The sequence below is a fragment of the Wyeomyia smithii genome, chromosome 1, assembly GCF_029784165.1.
Source record: "Wyeomyia smithii strain HCP4-BCI-WySm-NY-G18 chromosome 1, ASM2978416v1, whole genome shotgun sequence".
NCBI lineage: Eukaryota > Metazoa > Arthropoda > Insecta > Diptera > Culicidae > Wyeomyia > Wyeomyia smithii.
Genome location: NC_073694.1, coordinates 148,406,761 through 148,426,137, shown reverse-complemented (window position 1 = coordinate 148,426,137; position 19,377 = coordinate 148,406,761). Strand labels below are relative to the sequence as shown.

The following is a 19,377-nucleotide window of genomic DNA, read 5'->3' as shown; positions in this document are numbered from 1 at the left end:
AAAACCGGTATTTTCGGTATTTTTCTTAAAATTGAAAAAAAAACTTGTCACAATTTTCATAAATCATTGTAGGGCTAATGAGTGCTACCAACTTAGGAAGGCGTTAAAAATCATATGACGGTGTATATAATAAATACATTTACACAAAAGCAACATTGAACATAAATTTATTTTCTAAGTAAAACAGCTAATCTCTATACACACTCATACTTACAGGGGCAACTAGTGAGTTTCGAACCTACCAGTCAACTACAAATTCTGAAAATCATAGTTTGAGGCAGCAATCACAATCATGGTCGCGAAAAAACGCAAGTCATTATTCGTTTTGTGCTATTTCGAGGTAAAACTAAAAAAATAAGATATAAATATAAATTTGGATTAGGAATTTATTTTTTGTTTGGCATCTCCGTGTGCATTACACAGGTTGAACCTAGTTATGGACGAGTTGCTCCTGATACAAAGTGTTTACAGGGTGAAATAATCAATCAATGAAGAATTTCATCCTAAACATTACTGTCCCTTGAAAAATTACATTTAAATAGCTATAGCATGGTCAAAGCTTCGTCGCCCATACCGCAGGGGATTTTATTAGCAATATTTCTAGCTGAGAAAAATGTTTTCTCAGGTTCAACTGAATTTGGACGAACTATTTAAACAGACAGATCCGAATAGAGAAGTATTTACCTTCGGTTCCTTTGGATTCTTGTCTGATCATCATTTTATTTTCTTCTTCATTCATTTACAACAATTCTCAACAGTTTCAGTTTCTCTAAGAATTTTGAAGTTATTCACTAGCTTAAAGCTATGTTTGGCGATGTGAAAGAACATTGAATTGAAAATCCGCATGTTTTTTTTTTGTTCCTATGAGTTTCGAAATTATGTTCTTCGTAATCATATCACACGATTCATTCATTGAAGTTTTCCAAACACTGTTAAATGTAACTGGATCGTATACCACAAGAGATCAAAACAATTTTCGCAGTGCACATAGGAGTATTTCAGTCAAAAAGCTGGCCAAAATACGAAAAAAATAATTTAAGTGTTCCTCGTGCTATTGATCCTTTTTGCATTCTCTGATACTTACTACATTGTATGCAGCCCATCTTGAAATTTTCTGAATTGTTTACAAACGACAGTAACTATCATACCTTGGTCATACCTTGGACCTTGGTATTAGTTAGAGCCCATGAATAAGTCACAAAATGTTCTACGAAAAATATAATTTTCTACTCATGTTATTATAACTTTAAAGATATCCTTGAGCGTCAACGGAGTCGCTCTAGTTCAAATAAAATCGACAGTTTCGAAATATGACAAAATTGGTATAGCTTAATCATGAAATTGTAAAGTTGGTCGGAAGCTTCACATTCATGTCGGCCAAGGAAAATATTGATTGCAGTGATCGAAGCAAGAGACGCAAAACGCAAATGCTAAGAGAAAATGTACCATTGGATGAGTTGAGTGCGTGTTTTTTTGTTCAGATGCTAGAGTAATCCCTCCGCTATCAACTTGTGCAAATAACGTGTCGAAAAAGATGTTTAATAAGTTGCGGTGATTGAAAGAAAGTGACCGATTAAAAAATCGATCAAAGCAGATAGACCTTTTGAAATGTTTCTCTAGATTTGCTATCTGAAAACTCATTAAAAAAATTTTGGCCAAGTTTTTGTTCTACGTACTCCTATGTGCAATGGTCTAAATCTTACAAAAAAAAATCTGGATCGTAATAAAGCATAGGTACTCATAAATGCAAAACCATAGTTATGCAGTGACACGTCCATAGATGCAACCTGAGACGCTGAGCAAACAATAAATTTAAAATCAAAATTAAAGTAAATTTTTCAGTTTTATTTTAAATAGTACAGTGAGAATAACTTGCGTTTTTTGCGGACATGATTGTCATCACTTCCCCAAACTATGATTTTCAGACTTTTGTAGTTGAACAAGTAGGTTAAAAGAACACGAGTCGCCCCTGGTTTGCGTAAATCCGAAAAAAAAATGAAAATACCGGTTTTTTACCGGTTTTACCGGTTTTTATTTTTATGAATACCGAAATACCGGTTTTTCGAAAAGTCGGTAATACCGACCACCCTACCTTCAAACCATTCAAAGTACAGTATGCGGCAGAAAATTAAAATGCGAAAATGTAGTATTGGATTAGTTTGTGTATAATGGCCTGTTTGATTGGACAGTGTATTTATTTACATTTACCTTTGAGTACTGCAACAAAACATCTAAATCGGTTTATGGCAAATAAGTGAAAATGTACGACAAAGTAGTGATTACGAGTTTATTGTTCGCCCAAAAGATGTCGAAATAAAAAGAAACAAAAGGCGGGAAGTGGACGTCCTCGGTTTGCACGTACGCAAATTGTGATCAAATTAGTCCGAGCGAAGAAGCAACCCGGTGCGTTCTTTAAGGGAACTTGCTAAGGATTCTCACATTTCTGAAAAACCCATGCGAAGAATTATCAAAGAAAACGTGCACGCATCTTCCAGAACTAGAGTGAAACGCAACTTGATCAAGGAGCGAAAAAAAATACGAGTAACTCGTTCGATGAAATTACTTTCTTTGTTGAAAACGGAACAAATGATAATCCTGATCTGCAACGAAAAGCTGTTCAGCATCGAACTTTCTTCGGTGCATTCCACCGAAGGAAGTTGAGAATGTTCCTGGGAAAGTAAACCTTAACTGCCGTGAGATGACATTGTGACGTAGATCCAAGTGATCAGTTTTTCAGTGTGCCAACGTCACTTTGTTTTTTTGATTTTATGCAACGTACGAATAAGTAACAACGAGAAGGAAGATACCGAAAGATAGGTCTTCGAATAATGAACAAATTGGCATGAAAAACTCATATTCGAGAAAGTGGCACTTACGTCACTTTGTCATCTCACGGCAGTTAAGTTCTTAACCAAACATCCGAGTGGTGCAATGATGTTTTGCTCGATTACGCCCAACGGTTTAAAAAAAATCGCCTGTTTTCATTAATACTGGTTTGAAGGACTGAGTGCTTCCCTAGGAGAATGCCAACTTCCCTGAGGATCAATACGTTGTGCTACAGCAGAATGGAGCGCCATGTCATAGATCAAATCGGACCTAACACTGGTTGATGGAAGTTTTGGTCGAAAGACTTGTGGCCCTCCCCAACGTTCCTTGACTTCAAATCATCATCACCGATCGTTTGGAAATGGCTTGACGGGTAACTCCTGATACCGAAGCAAGCTGTCCCTGCGTCTGGCATAGATTATCGTAGAGCAATTAATCAAATTCATCGTTTTAGGAGGTTTTTGATCTTCCTTTACGCGGTCAGTCGTCAACATAGGAATTAACGCCTTTAAAACATGTTGTTTCACTAACACTATTTTAACCCATTCCCGGCGAATGATGCCCGTATGGCATCACCTGACATCTAAACTTTGATTACAGTTTAACCCGTAAAGACCCGGGACGGAACTTGTTTTTTGAAAATGCTCGTTCTCTGCACTGGAACGGCCGATTTGGGAAAACTTGAACTTTTATTCAAAGGGGATTGGTTGCTCTAAGTTTTGGTAAAGACTCTGGACCCCTCCCCGTTCTCGTGAGACGCAAATATGTCTGTGTTTTTTTTTTTCTAATTTATCAAATCATGTTAGGTGGATGAAACATGGGTCTAAATTATTTCAGTATAAAATCACAAAACTACGTATTTTCATATAATTCATATAAGAAAATCGTTCTTCAAATTTTAGGCTCTATATTTTTGAAGTAAGGTCTCCTGAATCAATATGCGATGAAATATTTTTTTAGCATGCAAAGATTTTGAGAAAAACGAGTTTAAATTCACTAAAGTACGTATTTTCATGGAAACCTGATTTTCTCAGTCTCCCACAGTAGGTTTCAACTTGGCTCTTCAATTTTCAAGTTCTATATTTCTAAAGTAACGTCTTCTGAATCCAAAGATGCTGAAAGGTTTATTCTAGCATGCACAGATTTAGAGAAAAACGAGTGCGAATTCACTAAAGTACGAGTTCTTATGAAAACTTGATTTTCTCCAAATCTGTGCATGCTAGAAAAAATCTTTCAGCATCTTTGGATGCAGGAGACGTAACTCTGAAAACAAAGAGCTTGGGAGACTGGGAAAATCAGGTTTCAATGAAAATACGTACTTTAGTGAATTTAAATCGGTTTTTCTCAAAATTTTTGCATGCTAAAATAAATTTTTCATCGCGTATGGATTCAGGAGATCTTACCGCAAAAATGTAGTGGTCCCCGTGGCTCTGTGGTTAGCGATGTCTGTCGGCTAGCTCTCCCACACGGTTGTGATATCGGGTTCGATTCCCGATCGAGTCGAGGATCTTTTCGAGCTGGAAGTTTTCTCGACTCAGCACTGGGGCACGGTGTATCGTTGTACTTATCCTACACATACAAAATGTGCCGAAAACAATATCGATAACGAATTCTCTCAACTAAAATCTAGTTGATCGAGACCGCTATAAGCCCCCAGGCTAAGCGTGCGATATTGTATTGTACCGCAAAAATGTAGAGCCTAGAATTTGAGAAACGGTTTTGTTGTTTGAAACTTTATAAAAATATGTAGTTTTGTGAATTTGTACTGAAATAATTTGGAAACTCCAAAATTCACTCTTACATAACATATTTCATCCACCTGACATGATTTGATACATGGAGCAATTGATACATATGAAAATTCCCAGTGTTTGCTCAATTTGTTTGAAAAATTAGAAAAAAAACACAGACTCATTTGCGTCTCACGAAAACGGGGAGGGGTCCAGAGGAGTGGCATCTTTACCAAAACTTAGTGCAACTATTCCCCTTGAATAAAAGTCCAAGTTTTCCCAAATCGGCCGTTCCAGTGCCGAGAACGAGCATTTTCAATAAATAAGTTCCGTCCCAGGTCTTTACGGGTTAACAACTATACTTCAAATTTTGGACAATGAAACTATTTACAAAAAGCTAAAATCTAATTTTTCTTCGCCGGGAAAGGGTTAAACATCTTATGACACCAGAACAAATCACTATCTGTCAAAATCGACTAGCTCTTACTACTGGCACTACCTATTGACAGAAAAAGCTAACTTAGATGCGCATCTAATTGTGTTAAAAATAATCCATTGTGATTTTTGAGAAAGATCTGAGAACAGGTTGGTGTTGCATTCTCGAAATCTTTAGTATTAATTGTGATGGTGGTTAATGAGAAATAAAAGTTCGAATACAATTCTTTAGAGCAAACAACGCGCTCAACTCTACTCTAGAATAAAACCGCTGACGATATTCCTTACATAAGGAATCATGACGTTAAGGTACACGGAATAATATTACTGTGTGAATGCTTTTGTATAGGAATTTAGTATGGACGTTTTTCCAATTCGCACAACTGTTGATCTGATTTCGTACAATCATTGTGCGAAAACTCTAACACACTGATTGGATAATCAATATACAATAAATTAGCTTAAAGTAAATTGGACAGTTTTCCCGAATCTCTCGCAAACATATAAGACGATAATGGTACTTGGAAAAATTTTGTTATTTTAGTAATTTTTATCGACAAAAACACAAAAACATTCATTAATCAGGTGTCTAATTTAAATAAAAGCTTCGCTAATTTCGCGCAATAATGACATCATCCAACTTTTGCGTGTATATTCGTAGAAAAGAGTTTTCATGATAGGATGCAGTTCTTACACTTCACATTCTGGACATCAATTTAGACTCGGTTAAAAAGTAACAAATATTTGCTCAAGGCAAAGTAGTTTTATGAAGTTTTTACTAAAACGAAGAATTAAAACATGAAATTAATGACGAATGGAAAAATAAATATAAAGTTATTCATAAAGCTAAATTGTATTTTATTCCATCCGAATTAAACTTTTTAGGTAGCTGAATATGGAATTTTTTAACCTGATTAATCTTATCTACATTTTTTCATATGACGTGAATATGACTTTTTCAACCCGACCCATCTTCTAGACACTGTTAGTAACATGAATTTGGGAATAGCAAATTGCTACAAAGATAGTTAGTATAAAACATGTACACCCTCCCACTATCTACCACCTTCTCTAAAACTTTTAAGCAATCAGAAGTAATTTACTCCAATCAAGCATAAAATCTGTCCCACATGAAGCCACATTGACAACGGCTGGATTTATGCCAAGTAAACGCGTGTAATCAAACTAGGGGCTGAATGTGAGAAAGGGCACAATTTCGCCGGGCCTGGTGGATTAACGTTATTTTTCGTGCAATGTCTTCGTCAGCAATAGTGCCGATGCCAACTCATGCGCAACTCCACCAGTTAATGGATTTTTACAACTTTGATTGAAGACTGCGCAACCGCGTTGTACATCAACAACAGTATTTCGGAAAACACACTGCCTTCATACAAACTTTTCCCGCTGCGTACATGTACTTGTGAGTGGGCAGGCACCGCCACCTGTTAAAACACCCGAGTCCGAAAAAAACTCGGATTTATAGACATTGTTTTACAAGTCGAGAAACGTGAATAAAACCATCGAAGGCCATGGTGAGAGAAAACAAATCAAACTCGCGATCGTGGTACACGTGGTTTAAGTTTAATGTCAGTTCGTAATAATCGACCCTCCCCCTTTCAGCGCACGCGAAGCAAAGATTGCTCGAATTCGTAAGCACATGAGATGAGAAAATTGGTTACTGACTGCCTTCTGTTCTGATACCCGGTTGACGGTCTGGCAGAAGGTACTCCCGTAGGTGCCGTGCGAAAGCATGCGTGCGTGTGTGTGTTTGTGTGCTCATGTGTGTGTGAGAGCGTTAAGTTAACAGAAGCGCCTGTTATTTTCTTTTTTTTTTCCTTAATCAAGCCGAAAAGGAATGGTTGTGTGATGATTATGTTTATATTCGCATACTTGCAGAGTTAAGACTTTTATTATTTTTGTGCAACCAAGATGGAACCAAAGGGAACTACACTTTGAATGAAAGGGAAGAAGATGCTGGGCAATCCGCGTGGGCTCAGGGCATAAGCGTTAATGATGCTTTGAAGAAGATGACTTTTTTGTTATTCGCTCTTTCTCTGAGAACAGGTAATTTCTATCCCCTTCACGATTTGCGAGTAAAGCTGGCAAACAATAATAAATTTCCGCGTTGGCTGGTAAAAGTTTTTAACTTTATGGAAGTTTTTTTTTTCGTTTGTCAGATATGCAGAAAACCACTACATTCTAAAGGAAGCAGTTTCAAAAGCAGACTATAGAAAAATGGAATGATGTTTAAATTGAATTTAGAAAAGTGAAATAATTATTGAAAGTGGTGGAGCAAGACAAAATAGGTAAAGTTTTCCCGCTACAGTTTTTATGATGAATGAGTAAAAATAACTACCTTTTACAGTTTTTTTTTTCAAAAAAAAAAACGACAATGAAACTTATACAACTGTTATCCGCTGCCTCGAGAAACAAAGATTCCGGGAACTGCTGGAGACAATAATTAATTATCCTTTTTGCTTGTTACTCCGATGTGCAAATTATTTCACCTGGCACCACCGCCAAAATGAACAGAGATTGAACAACAGCCAGAGCGTGGTTTTTATCCAGCACTTTTTCACTCTATTCTAAAATCACTCTCACTCGACTACTCTGAACTTTACGAACGTTTCCGCAAGAAGCTAGAACAATAAGAAAATCTATCTTACGGACACTTCGAACCATAAGAACACTCAATAGTTTGAAATTCTTCACTTTCTCCACAAAATACTAGAATACTGCACTAACTCCACAAAACTCTTCCGATCCTCGACGATGTTGATGAGAAACAACCTGTGACGACTGGCGAGATTTGGACGATATGTGAAATGGTCTTGATCGGCAACACGACGGACCCGCAGCAGCAAGCAAATCAATTTTAAAATCCATAAAGTGCACAACCTGAACACCGCGAGCTCGCCCCAGTCGACGTATATCTTAACTGAGAAAAGTTTTTTCCGAAACTAAACAGTGTAAATTGCCATTTGCCAATGCGCGACGGCGACGGTGGCCTGTGCTCTCATCAACTCCCGAAAAAAAAAATAACTCTCGCTCTCATCGGCACGATATAGTATCGACGACGACACTATCGACGACCCACACCAGAATTCGTCATCGCATCGCAACAGCGGCGTGCTCGCTATATGTGTATTGCATGGACGCGCCGCATCCTACAGCAAACAAGGTACGCATACAAATATGCGCGTGCTTCGTCGCACCCCTCGTTAGTCTGCCTTGCCCAACTCCCATACGATAATCAACGTCAACATCAACACACTATCGAACAAAAGAAAACAAAACGAAGACGCACCGCTGCGCTGATCGCAGCATGCTTTAAACTCGGTGTATATCCACGATATCCACAAACCAATATAACTCTACCTGAATCATATGGATTAAGTGAGAGAGAGATAGAGAGTAACACACCAATACCATTGCTCTCGACAGACCGTTCGTCATCTCGGTATATTGGTTCCGTTCCAACTGAATTTGAACTGCTAGGTGAGTTGAGTTGACTCCTATTTCAACGCGCTGCGCCGGACAGCGTGTTTTGGGGCTTGTTCTACAGTCGATGCAGTTCCGCACTTTTCTAAACTTTCTCGACAACTTTATGTTCCACGGTAGAGATCATCCATCAACATTTTCCATCATCCATACGGTGGCACCCTCCTTTACGGGTAAGGGAAGAGGGATCTATAGGCACATTCGGTAACTCTACTGACATATACGGTTGTGTCCCGACAACTGCGGTAAATAATAAAATCATATCTGTCAAGCAGTCATGGTGAAAATTTTAGTGGATTACTTCCATATTTCGAAGAATTTTATATCGCAAACTCTTAAATTTACTAAGAATTTACGATGGTCTAAGAAATTTACATTATTATACCGATAGTTTTTTCTATTACCTATTTAAACCCTGAAATTTTACCACTGATGTAGGGTACCGTATCCATTATTATCGTCCGGGGGTCAAATAAGTCATAGAGAACTAATCTTTTGCAGGAAGATGCTCTGCAATATGAAGAACCACCATGCAAGAAATTAACACTCTGAAACATCATTTACCCCCAGACAAAAAAGGACAAACCTGACGTTAATACAACTGATACCTTACCCACGCATAACAAAATTTTTTAGGATTTTTTTTTGTGGAAATATTTTGTTAGATAATGTTCTCCACGAATTGCTTTTTATTTCAATTCTCGTTCATATCTCAACAAGCAATATCTATAACAAAACAAATCGAGTTTTAAAACCTTTCAGCGCGAACCTGTTTGGTTATAACGAATGCTCGGCTGTACGTATCGGTACTCTCTAGCAGTCGGCTACCGGTATAGAATATGGTAGCAATGTTTTCCATTCTGATTGCCGGTGATACAACAGTATCACCGAATTGTTATGAAATTGTGCAATCTAGTTTGGATAATTTACCCATCAAAAATCGCCACTTTCAAACCTAATATCGCGTGAAATTATGGAAATATGAATCCGCAGGTCAGCCCGAGTTGAATATTTCGCACACCAAAGTAAGCGTGAGCGTTTGTTCGACATTTGGATTACAAACACCAGCAGCAACGACATATACCGGATCACACCTGTAAAACGAAGATATAAAGGTGCAATCGGTCAAACGGAAACATTCGTCAAGCGTGACTTCCTCGATTACTATTCTAGCTAATGTATTCATCAACGATCACTAGTGACCACCAGTGTTGCCAGCCCTGCGGGAACCAGAAGTAACCGATCGTGATTGTTTTTTATTTTTGAAGTTCAAACTGTTCTGCTGTTTTGGTTGTGGATTACGGCAGAAGGTAAAATAACTGCGACTTGTTCGTTCCCCTTCGATTAAAGTGACCGGTTTCAGTGTTCTGACTAACACATGCCTGCATTTTCAGCTGACTCCTACACAGTGATGTGGATTCGAATGACGGTACAGTATAGGCAACCGGCGACTTAACGGCTTCTCTTATTATTGCTCGCGAGAGCCTACTGCGGTAATGCGCTCGCGCACTCACTTAATAAATATACTCATGCGAGGCATGCAACGCGAAACGCATGCGAATACAAGCAAATTCGTCTAACAAATGAGTCAAACCAAATAGGAGAGTATATTTTTTTTACAGTGAAATAGACAATTGGACAACAAATTGAGCCCCACAAATCTGCCCATAATTCAAAAATTGGCTAATATGCCATAGGAATCAAATCGAGAAAAACGCATTTGAAAGTTTTTTGTCGGTACAACATATTTTGACTGTTCATGACAACTTTTTTATTGAGTATATCACCCTTCATATATGCTGGAACCTTGCCGTTGAGTTGAAACAGAGAAATCTGTATAAAAATTCTATCCGCCACGTAATTTCAACACAGTAGCCGTTTTTTTTTTCAATTATAAACGAAAGGTCAGTTGGCAAAACGGTGTGCGATTTGGCTAAAATCATACGATGTGAATTATATCGTACTCGTTGGTGATGAAAATGGTTTTAAATTTAATAAAACAACACGGAAGCACAAGTGAGGATGAAAAGGACGACGAGACAATTGTTACGTGCAGCAATATAATAATATAACGAAAATATTATTATTCATGGTAATCTCACAATCCACTTTCCTATTTTTTCTCATCAAATCCAAAATGAAATCTGAATCTTCTATTTATTAATATTACACCTAAACAAAGAGCTAAATATCATTTTTTCAAATGTAAAGATTTATGACAGAAGGAAACAGTCACACGTTTTGATCATTGGGTTTCGCAGTACAACAAATAAATTCTTGTAGCATCAAATATTCTTCGTGAAAAAGTCAAATTTGATGCAAGGGCCTTACGATCGCTCACCTGTCGCCAGTAACCACCAAGCTACAACACACTTTCGAAAGTTAGAAGAATCACAGTTCAGTAATCATACACTGGTTCGTGAACATGCCACAGGTTAATATTGGATATTGGATATTAGCCAAATTCTCAATTATTTTGGATATTAGCCAAAATTGTTTCACGTTTGCTGCCTTCCCAAATGCATTTTTTGACAATCGGCTTCCGTAGGGACCTTATTTAAGGTGTGTACCATCACGAGAAACTGTTTTCTCGATTTTGATAAAAATGGCATATTAGCCAATTTTTGAATTATGGGCAGAAATGCAGTTTCATCTTTAATTTGATCGAAATATCTGTGTCGCTTTTGCGTTCCATGAAAAAGGGACCAGTATGGAAAACGAATCTCAGAGTTTTTAGTCGTTTCGCGCAGTCTGTTGTTACTGGATATAAACAGAATCCGATGCAAAAAACGCATATTGTACACGCCTCATCCACAGCCGGACTGTATTTTTAATGAGGATGACGAGATACATCTCCTTTTTTTGGTGTCTTGTTCTCGTCAATTTATGTTTTTGTATGCGGTTGCCGCGTTTGCTTGGTTATAAATCATCATTATTCGAAAAAGTAACCAGGTTAACTAGTTTGTGTGTTTCGTCGCTATTCATTAGTGGCAATGGAAATCGAATGCTGTTTGTTGTTGTACGCGGTTGTCAGTTGTTGATGTCTAGTCGATCTAGAGGACACCGGTGACAATAAAGGGTTGGATTGAATTGATAAGCATCCACAGTGCTCTGCCATCATGTAGTTACATGTCATTTCATTTATGTGTCCAATATATCTGCCAGTTATCTCTCCAAGCATTGTTATGTTTTTTTTTTGGTTTGTTCATTGTTAAGTAAAAAGTTCCCTACTCAAATTAGCTGGCAAAAAACGTTACATGTTAGTTTCAATTTTCAAACAATTTACCCTAGTATAGTGAAAAAAAACACACCCACAACGTGGCATTGAATGCCAAGAGGGTACTGCCAATACCTGATCGACTTTGGAGCGAAATTCGTTGCTTGCAATATTACTACCAACAGCTTTCTTCCGAACATCTCGGAGTGATACTATTAGCAAAAGTAATAAAAATAGGTTATTATAGACGTTATCGGTATCGGCGAAGACGATTATCGACGATAATCTATCGTATTTACAAGCCTGAAGAAGACCGTAACCACTTCTACCACAACATCGAACCACTTTGATCTGTTGTCCTCTGATGAAACCGATTCCGACGATTCACCAGCGGGAGACGCCAATCCTGGGAAAGATCAAAAATATTTCCTCTCGTTAACTTCCCAATAAAAGTTCTATGATTTCCCAAAGTGGAATGAATGGTACAACCAAAACAAAAAGTGTTGTGGGAAAATCGAAGCAAACTCCTCCTGGACTTGGAAATTTAAAGTCTCAGAAGGAGTTCCCGGCGCTTCCATGAACATCTAAAACCCCAGTTGTTCCTTTTTCACATCCAGATAACCATTTGAACTCTGGATTGGGGAAATTTTCTGATATTGTGGAGTGGATTTTCCAAACCTAAAATATACCTGATCCAATTAAAAATTTTCTCATAGCATCCCTTCCAACAGTTAGATCATTCTTGAAATAGTTGACTGCCTCCTGCTTGCAGCGATCGTATCCTTCGAAGGCTATTTTATCTGCTAATACGAAGAATTCTATCTCCGTCTTACAGTGGAATTGTAGAAGTATTTTATCAAAAATCGATTCATTCAAAGTTTTGATAAACAAAAATAAACGCGATGCACTTTCTCTTTGAGAAACTTGGCTTTCTTCAAATATTGACCTCAACTTCCATGATTTTAATATTATCCGCCTTGATCGAGACACCCCATATGGAGGAGTGCTTCTAGGAATTAGGAAGTGCGATTCTTTCTATCGTATTATCCTCCCCTCGATTTCAGGCATCGAAGTTGTCTCATGTCAAATGACAATACAAGGGGAAGAGCCTTGTGTTGCCTCAATATATATTCCCCTCAGAGCAGAGGTTTGGCAACGGCTGCTCTTTGATTTGATGGAACTTCTTCCCTCGTCACGTTTGATTTTGGGAGACTAGCTCTCATGGCGTGGCATGGGGTTCCCCTTATAATGATAACCGCTCCTCTTTGGTCTATAACCTTTGCGATGACTTCGACATGACAATTTTAAACAACGGTGAAATGACACGTGTTCCGAACAGCACGCTCAAGTGCTTTGGATCTATCCCACTGTTCGACGTCGTTACGGTTGGATTGCACATGGAAGGTTATCCTTGATCCTCACGGTAGCGACCATTTCCCTATTCTAATTTCAGGTGCTAACGGGTCACCTCGCACGCGACCCATTGATGTTCCGTATGATCTCACATGGAATATCGATTGGAAATTATACGAGGAAATGGCTTCAGAAGCTGTCGAGTCGATTTAACACCATCCATCACTTGAAGAATACAACCTTCTCGCGGGTTTGATTTTCGGCGCCGCGTTGCAAGCCCAAACGAAAAAATATCCCGTCGTAACGATCAAAGAACGGCCTCTCACCCCGTGGTGGAACAAAGAGTGCTCAGATGTCTATACTCAAAGATCCGACGCATTTTTGGCCTTTCAGAAGAAAGGTGTACCTGGCGACTATATGCAGTATTCGGAGCTTGAGACCAAGTTTAAAAACTTGGCTAAAGCAAAGAAACGCGTATATTGGTGTCGATGAGCACTTTTTGGAACACAGCAAGAAGAATGCGTAATCGCGTAACGTTCAACGAAGGCGAGGAGTCTTCAAGTAGGTGGATATTTGATTTTGCCAAGAGAGTATGTCCGGACTCTGTTCCTGAGCAAACATCTCCAGGCTACGATGCGATAGAATAACGTCTTGTCCTGCAACAATGATGCACCTGAGTTAGATAGAATCAACTTCAACTTGATAAAGGATCTACCCGACACTGCAAAGTTGCGCTTATTGAACTTGCTCAATGAGTTCCTGGAGAAAAACATTGTACCGCAGGATTGGAGGCAAGTCAAAGTGATCGCCATCCAAAATCCGGGAAAACCACCTTCTGACCACAACTCTTATATATATATTATCCGATTACAATGCTGATGGAAAAAATGATACTCCGCCGTTTAGACCACTGGTTCGAATCAAACTATCAGATACTCAATTTGGTTTCCGCCGTGCCAAAGAAACGAATGATTGTCTTGCGTTGCTTTTAACAGATCTTCAGCTGGCGTATGCTCGCAAAGAACAAATGGCGTCTGCGTTTTTGGACATTAAGGGGGCTTTTGATTCCGTTTCTATTGACATTCTTTCGGGTAAACTCCACCGACAAGGAATTTCTCCAATTTTGAACAATTTGTTGTCCGAAACGCATATGCATTTTACGCATGGCGATTTGGAAACTTTTCGCATTAGTTACATGGGTCTTCCCCAGGGCTCATGTTTAAGCCCCCTTCCTTACACCTTTTACGTAAATGACATCGACGAATGTCTGGCAAATTCGTGTACGGCAAGACAGCGTGGTCTCTGTTACAGGAGCCAAAGCTGCCGATATACAAGGACCATTGCAAGATATCTTGGACAATTTGTCTGCTGGGGCTTTACAGCTAGTTATCGAAGTCTCTTCGGAGAAGACTTAGATAGTAGTTTTTTCTAGGAATCATGAACCTGCTCAGTTCCAGCCACAATGTTTGCGTAAAATGATTTCTCAGGCTTTGGTACACAAGTATCTTGGTGTCTGGTTCGACTCTAAGGGCACCTGCGGTTGTCACATTAGGTATCTAATAAAAAAAATGCCAACGAAGAAAGAATTTTCTTCGTACAATAACCGGATCATGGTGGGGAGGCTTTACCAAACAACGATGTTGTTTGTCTGTTATTGTGTACTGGTGTTTCTGCTGCCGCTGCGCAGCAAACGAGCAGATACAATATCGTTGTTTGCGTATAGCGTTGCATGCAGTCGACCCAAACGATGAGTTTGGAGGTCTTAGCTGGAGTTCTACCATTTAAAAAAAACCGCTTCGGGAGCCTATCTTCTTGTATTCTTATCAAATGTGAAGTCTTGAACCGTCCTGTGATTGAAAATTTTGAAAGGTTAATCGAACTTAATTCTCAAACCCGTTTTATGACATTGTATTTCAATCACATGTCCCAAAATATTAACCTTTCTTCGAGTATTAAAATCGTGTCAACTTATCAAATAGGGTAACTGACGGCTTCGTCAGGTGATATGCATTGTGGGCAGGATACAGTTTGCCAAGCTCCACTGCTTTTATTCCACTTAGAAACTCAATGTATGTGAACTTACCTTAAACGTTGAAGTTTTTCTGTTCGCATGAATGAATCACTTCATCTAAAACTCAAACATATTTACTGCTATTTAACAAAAATTAAACTGCAACTCTAACACATCCAGAAATTTCACCCGGCCGAAGAAAACATTCACGAAACACATCTTCGCCGCTAGCAATATTTGGTTATGATTTTCTCGAGAAATATACACTCGTTCATTCTCAAATATTCTTAGTTCTGTCGCACTCGCGAAAGCAAAAACTCACAATTTATGAAGGATACGTGATGAATAAAACTTAAATTCACCTAACACATCCAACAGGTTGGTTTACTTCGTCAGCAGACAGCACGGCATATTTGCTGCTGTTTTTGTTGCCAGAACAAAAGGGAATTGTTTCTGTTGCAAAACGTGCCGTATCCTTTTTTTGAATAGAGTTTATGACATGTGAAACCATGTTTTGATGTTGATTGAATTGCAAAAACTCTTATTGCTATTTGCATATTCCTACACAAAGAAATTACTTTATAAATCAAATAGATTTAGTAATCAGATTTAGAGTACAAACATATTTTGCGGTAAATTTGGAGCCACTGCACACGCTGCGCACTGCGCAAATATCTCGATCCCTTTTGTTCTCACACAGTAAACGACATCATGTATCAATCCCTCGACAATCGTGTGTACAGAAGCGCAGCGAATACATATTCAAAGATACAAATATGACATCACTAGTATTAATTTGCACGTACAACTGTGGCGTCAGAATTCTACTTATACTTTGAATGGCGGAATAACGAAGAACGTTTATTTGTAATTCATAGCAATGAAACTAGATTAAACGAGTATAGTTTTACAAGCTTTCTTTCCCTCTCTGCTACTGACGAACTAAACAAAATTCTGACAAAAATGGAAATGGCTTGACCAAAATGGAACTGTAAGAGTGTTATTTTTACAATTAAAATTAGAAGCTCCGTTGAACTTTTTGTGTCTTTTCTTAATTTTTCCGATAAGATAAAAAGTAGGAAAGTATGCTAGATAGATAATAGATGAAATTGGTCAGCTTACTAAAGAAGGATGACAGTTTAAAACATGACAAACGACATAGACTGACGAGAATTGGTAATTCACCCTACTTCTGATTCTACTGTATTTTTCGATATATCCATGATAGAAGAAACTCGTGGAGTCCCGGATCATTTATGCGTGCAGCAGATCCTCATCACTTTTTCCAATCAATATCGAAACTGCAACTGCGACAATATATACTGACGGATGGGTCCACTGGGTTCGGTATTTTCATTAACAATTTAACCGTCTCCCATAAGATCGAAAATCCGGCTTCTGTTTAGGTCGCAGAATTAGCTGCGATTCAATACACCATAGAGATTATCGAAAAAATGCCCACGGACCATTATTTCATCTTTGCAGACAGTCTCGGTTCCATTGAGGCTCTCCGATCGATGAAAGATGTTAAACACTCTCCGTATTTCCTGGGGAAACTACGGGAACATTTGAGTGCTTTATCCAAAAATTCTTCTCAGGTTATCTTAGTGCGAGTCCTTTCTCACTGCTCGATACCGGGCAATGAGAAATCGAACTCTTTGGCTAAGGTGGGCGCAACAAACGGTGACATTTATGAAAGACCAATTGCCTTTAATTAATTTTGCATTAATTTTGCACTTGCACGTCAGAATACGTTTATAAGTTGGCAAAACTCTTAGGGGAACTGGGGAGGAGGTTATGTTCCATTATACCCAAGGTATCGATAAACCCGTGGTTCAAGGGGTTGGATGTAGGTCGAGATTTCATTTGCGTGATGTCTCGGCTTATGTCCAATTACTACAGATTGGCGCATCTCCGTCGTGTTGAAGTCGGGGAAAGTGGTATCTGTGCCTGTTGTGAAGGTTATCACGACATAGAGCATGTTGTTTGATCATGCCTTGTATACCGTGACGACAGGTCTAAATTAATAGCTTCCCTTCAAGCCGAGGTTAGACGACCAGCTGTTCCTGTTCGTTATGTCTTGGTGAGCCGTGACCTACCCTACATGTCCTTACATACGTTTTACTAAAATCCATTCATACCCCAGTCTAGTCCCGTTCCCCTCCGCCTACACCCAAAAAACGACAAGAACACGTTTGAACTTTAAGCACATAACCAGTAACTAGACCCCTCACAATACCTTCAGAACCCGAGGATTACAAGCCCCTGTCCCAGCTCATGAAATCGTGGCTCTGCAGAGCATATCATACATACTGCATATTCAAAGATCATCAGACGTCCATTTAACAACAAAACACTGATTGAAAAATCCATGTTAGTTTCAAGTTAGACTTAATTTCAACTCGTAGTCGGCAGCGAGGATAAAAAATTTGCTTTTAGTTTCTAAGTCATCAGATATAATTGGCGCCGTTAAAGATTAAATTGTTTTTGTGCCGTGTCAAATAAATGATATGTGAAGAAAAAAAAAGTTATTACTTCACCTGAATAAATAACTATGTTTTTATTCAGATAACGAAGAGATATTTATGCATTGAGAAGATAAATGAATAAAATAAACAATAGCAAACTTTAAATCGAGCAGAAATAAAATAAAAATAAACTTAGAAATAAGTATCAGTTGGTTGAAATGTGGAGTATAATTTAAACCTTTCATACCTTGACATCGTTGAGTTTACCCGCTTCGAACTTTATACACCAAACTGAATTCCCTGCTTTTCTCTGATATTCAATGAACTGTAACATTAGTTTCCCTAATTTTTTCCCTGATTGTTTTTCATTTTTCTCTAAACGAAAAATAAATTACCTGAAATTTTCAGATTTTCCAGGTTTTCGCCGTGATACCTAAGAGTTGTAGACGAATTTCAAAAAGCTTTTTCGGGTTGATCTGTTCGATTTGAAAATCAACACGAAACCAACGTTAAGCTTGCAACAAATACCCAACGAATTTTTTAAAGACAACTTGCGAACACATCATCTGTTTGTAGATTTCAATGCAGCGTACGATTCAGTGATAAAAAACGAATTGTGACAGATAATGCTTGAACATGAGTTGGAAACAATCTCGAGAAACATCAAATGCATTTGTGACGTTGGGTTCAAACGATATGATGCACTTTCCGTCCTGCAAACCATCATCACTAAACTGCACACGCTACTTGGCTGCGCAGGCGACTAAATCATGGACACCAAAGGTAGCAGACCGGTTATTAGATTATAACATGTGTCACGAATGTCAGGACATAGATTAGCAAACATAGTGTCCGTCAGAAAGCCGGGGTGAGGTCAACGCTTTGCGGTACTGGACTATGCCTGACACTTGTACCCAGGCATAGTAAACTCAATTATTGAACTGGTTTAAGAAAATTATAATAGGTCGTTTTTTAACTGTCTTGACGATTTCTTGATATTTCCTATATTCGAGTACTAAAACAACTTTCAACATTGAATTTAACGGTTGCGGTTTTTTGTATTTTTTACCAAATGTTGTTATACACAGAAAATTTGCGAAACAATAAGATAATTCATGTTAAAATATTTAACTCCATCGACGTGCAAAATTTACGGTAGTTTACAGCTGAGTATTTCTATACGAACACATGAAAAGACCTCTATTAAGTCGAAGTCTCGTGAATCAGCGTGTATTAAGGATTACCGTATTCTAATTTTGTATTGAGTTTTGAGTTTTGTCATTGAATTTTGAATAAAATTTCATTTTATTTCTTCTTCAACAACATCGCCAACATTTAGTTTTATTAGGGGGCTTAGTAAAAGTGTCGAAATAGATTGAACACATCAGCGGGCTTGAGCGAACAGAAACTGTATTAGATTGTGTATTCGTTCAAGAAATGATTTACAGGCAATGAAGTAACAAAATATTCGGATATCTTATAGTTGTCAGAGATTTTGTTAGCTTGCATGATTAGACCTAGTATATTTATTGAATATTTGAGCATTTTCGGGACGGATTTAATGACTGCGTGATGTGATTATTATATTTTTAAATGTATCTTAGAACAAACAACGCAGTTCAGAGGATCAGCGTGAATTAAGGATCCAGTTTTCGCCGCATAAGTGAAATACAGCATTGGTGAAATACAGCCATTGCAGAAGTACGATGTGTAGGAAACAATTTTCAAAGAATGGAGAGATTATGTACGGTTTGAATTTTTGACAGAATTGAGCTTGACGCTCAATTCGCACGCAGATTCGAGCCACAAAACATTTATTGAACGACCAAGCTGTTA

The 19,377-nt window shown here is 38.2% G+C and overlaps 1 protein-coding gene across 11 annotated transcripts in view; it reads right to left on the bottom strand.

Annotated features, from left to right (window-relative positions):
* The window catches only part of LOC129727911 (polypyrimidine tract-binding protein 2), a 594,233-nt gene that overhangs the window by 445,901 nt on the left and 128,955 nt on the right, over positions 1-19,377 (bottom strand). For 2 of the 11 annotated variants that reach the window (XM_055686208.1, XM_055686235.1), the window contains exons 1-2: positions 7,499-7,948; positions 7,348-7,436 (exon numbers count right to left, since the gene is read on the bottom strand). The exons of 7 other annotated variants lie outside the window; for them this stretch is intronic. The gene's annotated coding sequence lies outside the window, so the exon portion shown is untranslated. Of the gene's footprint in view, positions 1-7,347; positions 7,949-19,377 lie in introns of those variants that run through there. 2 more of the 11 variants (XM_055686201.1, XM_055686261.1) reach the window with 1 other exon arrangement.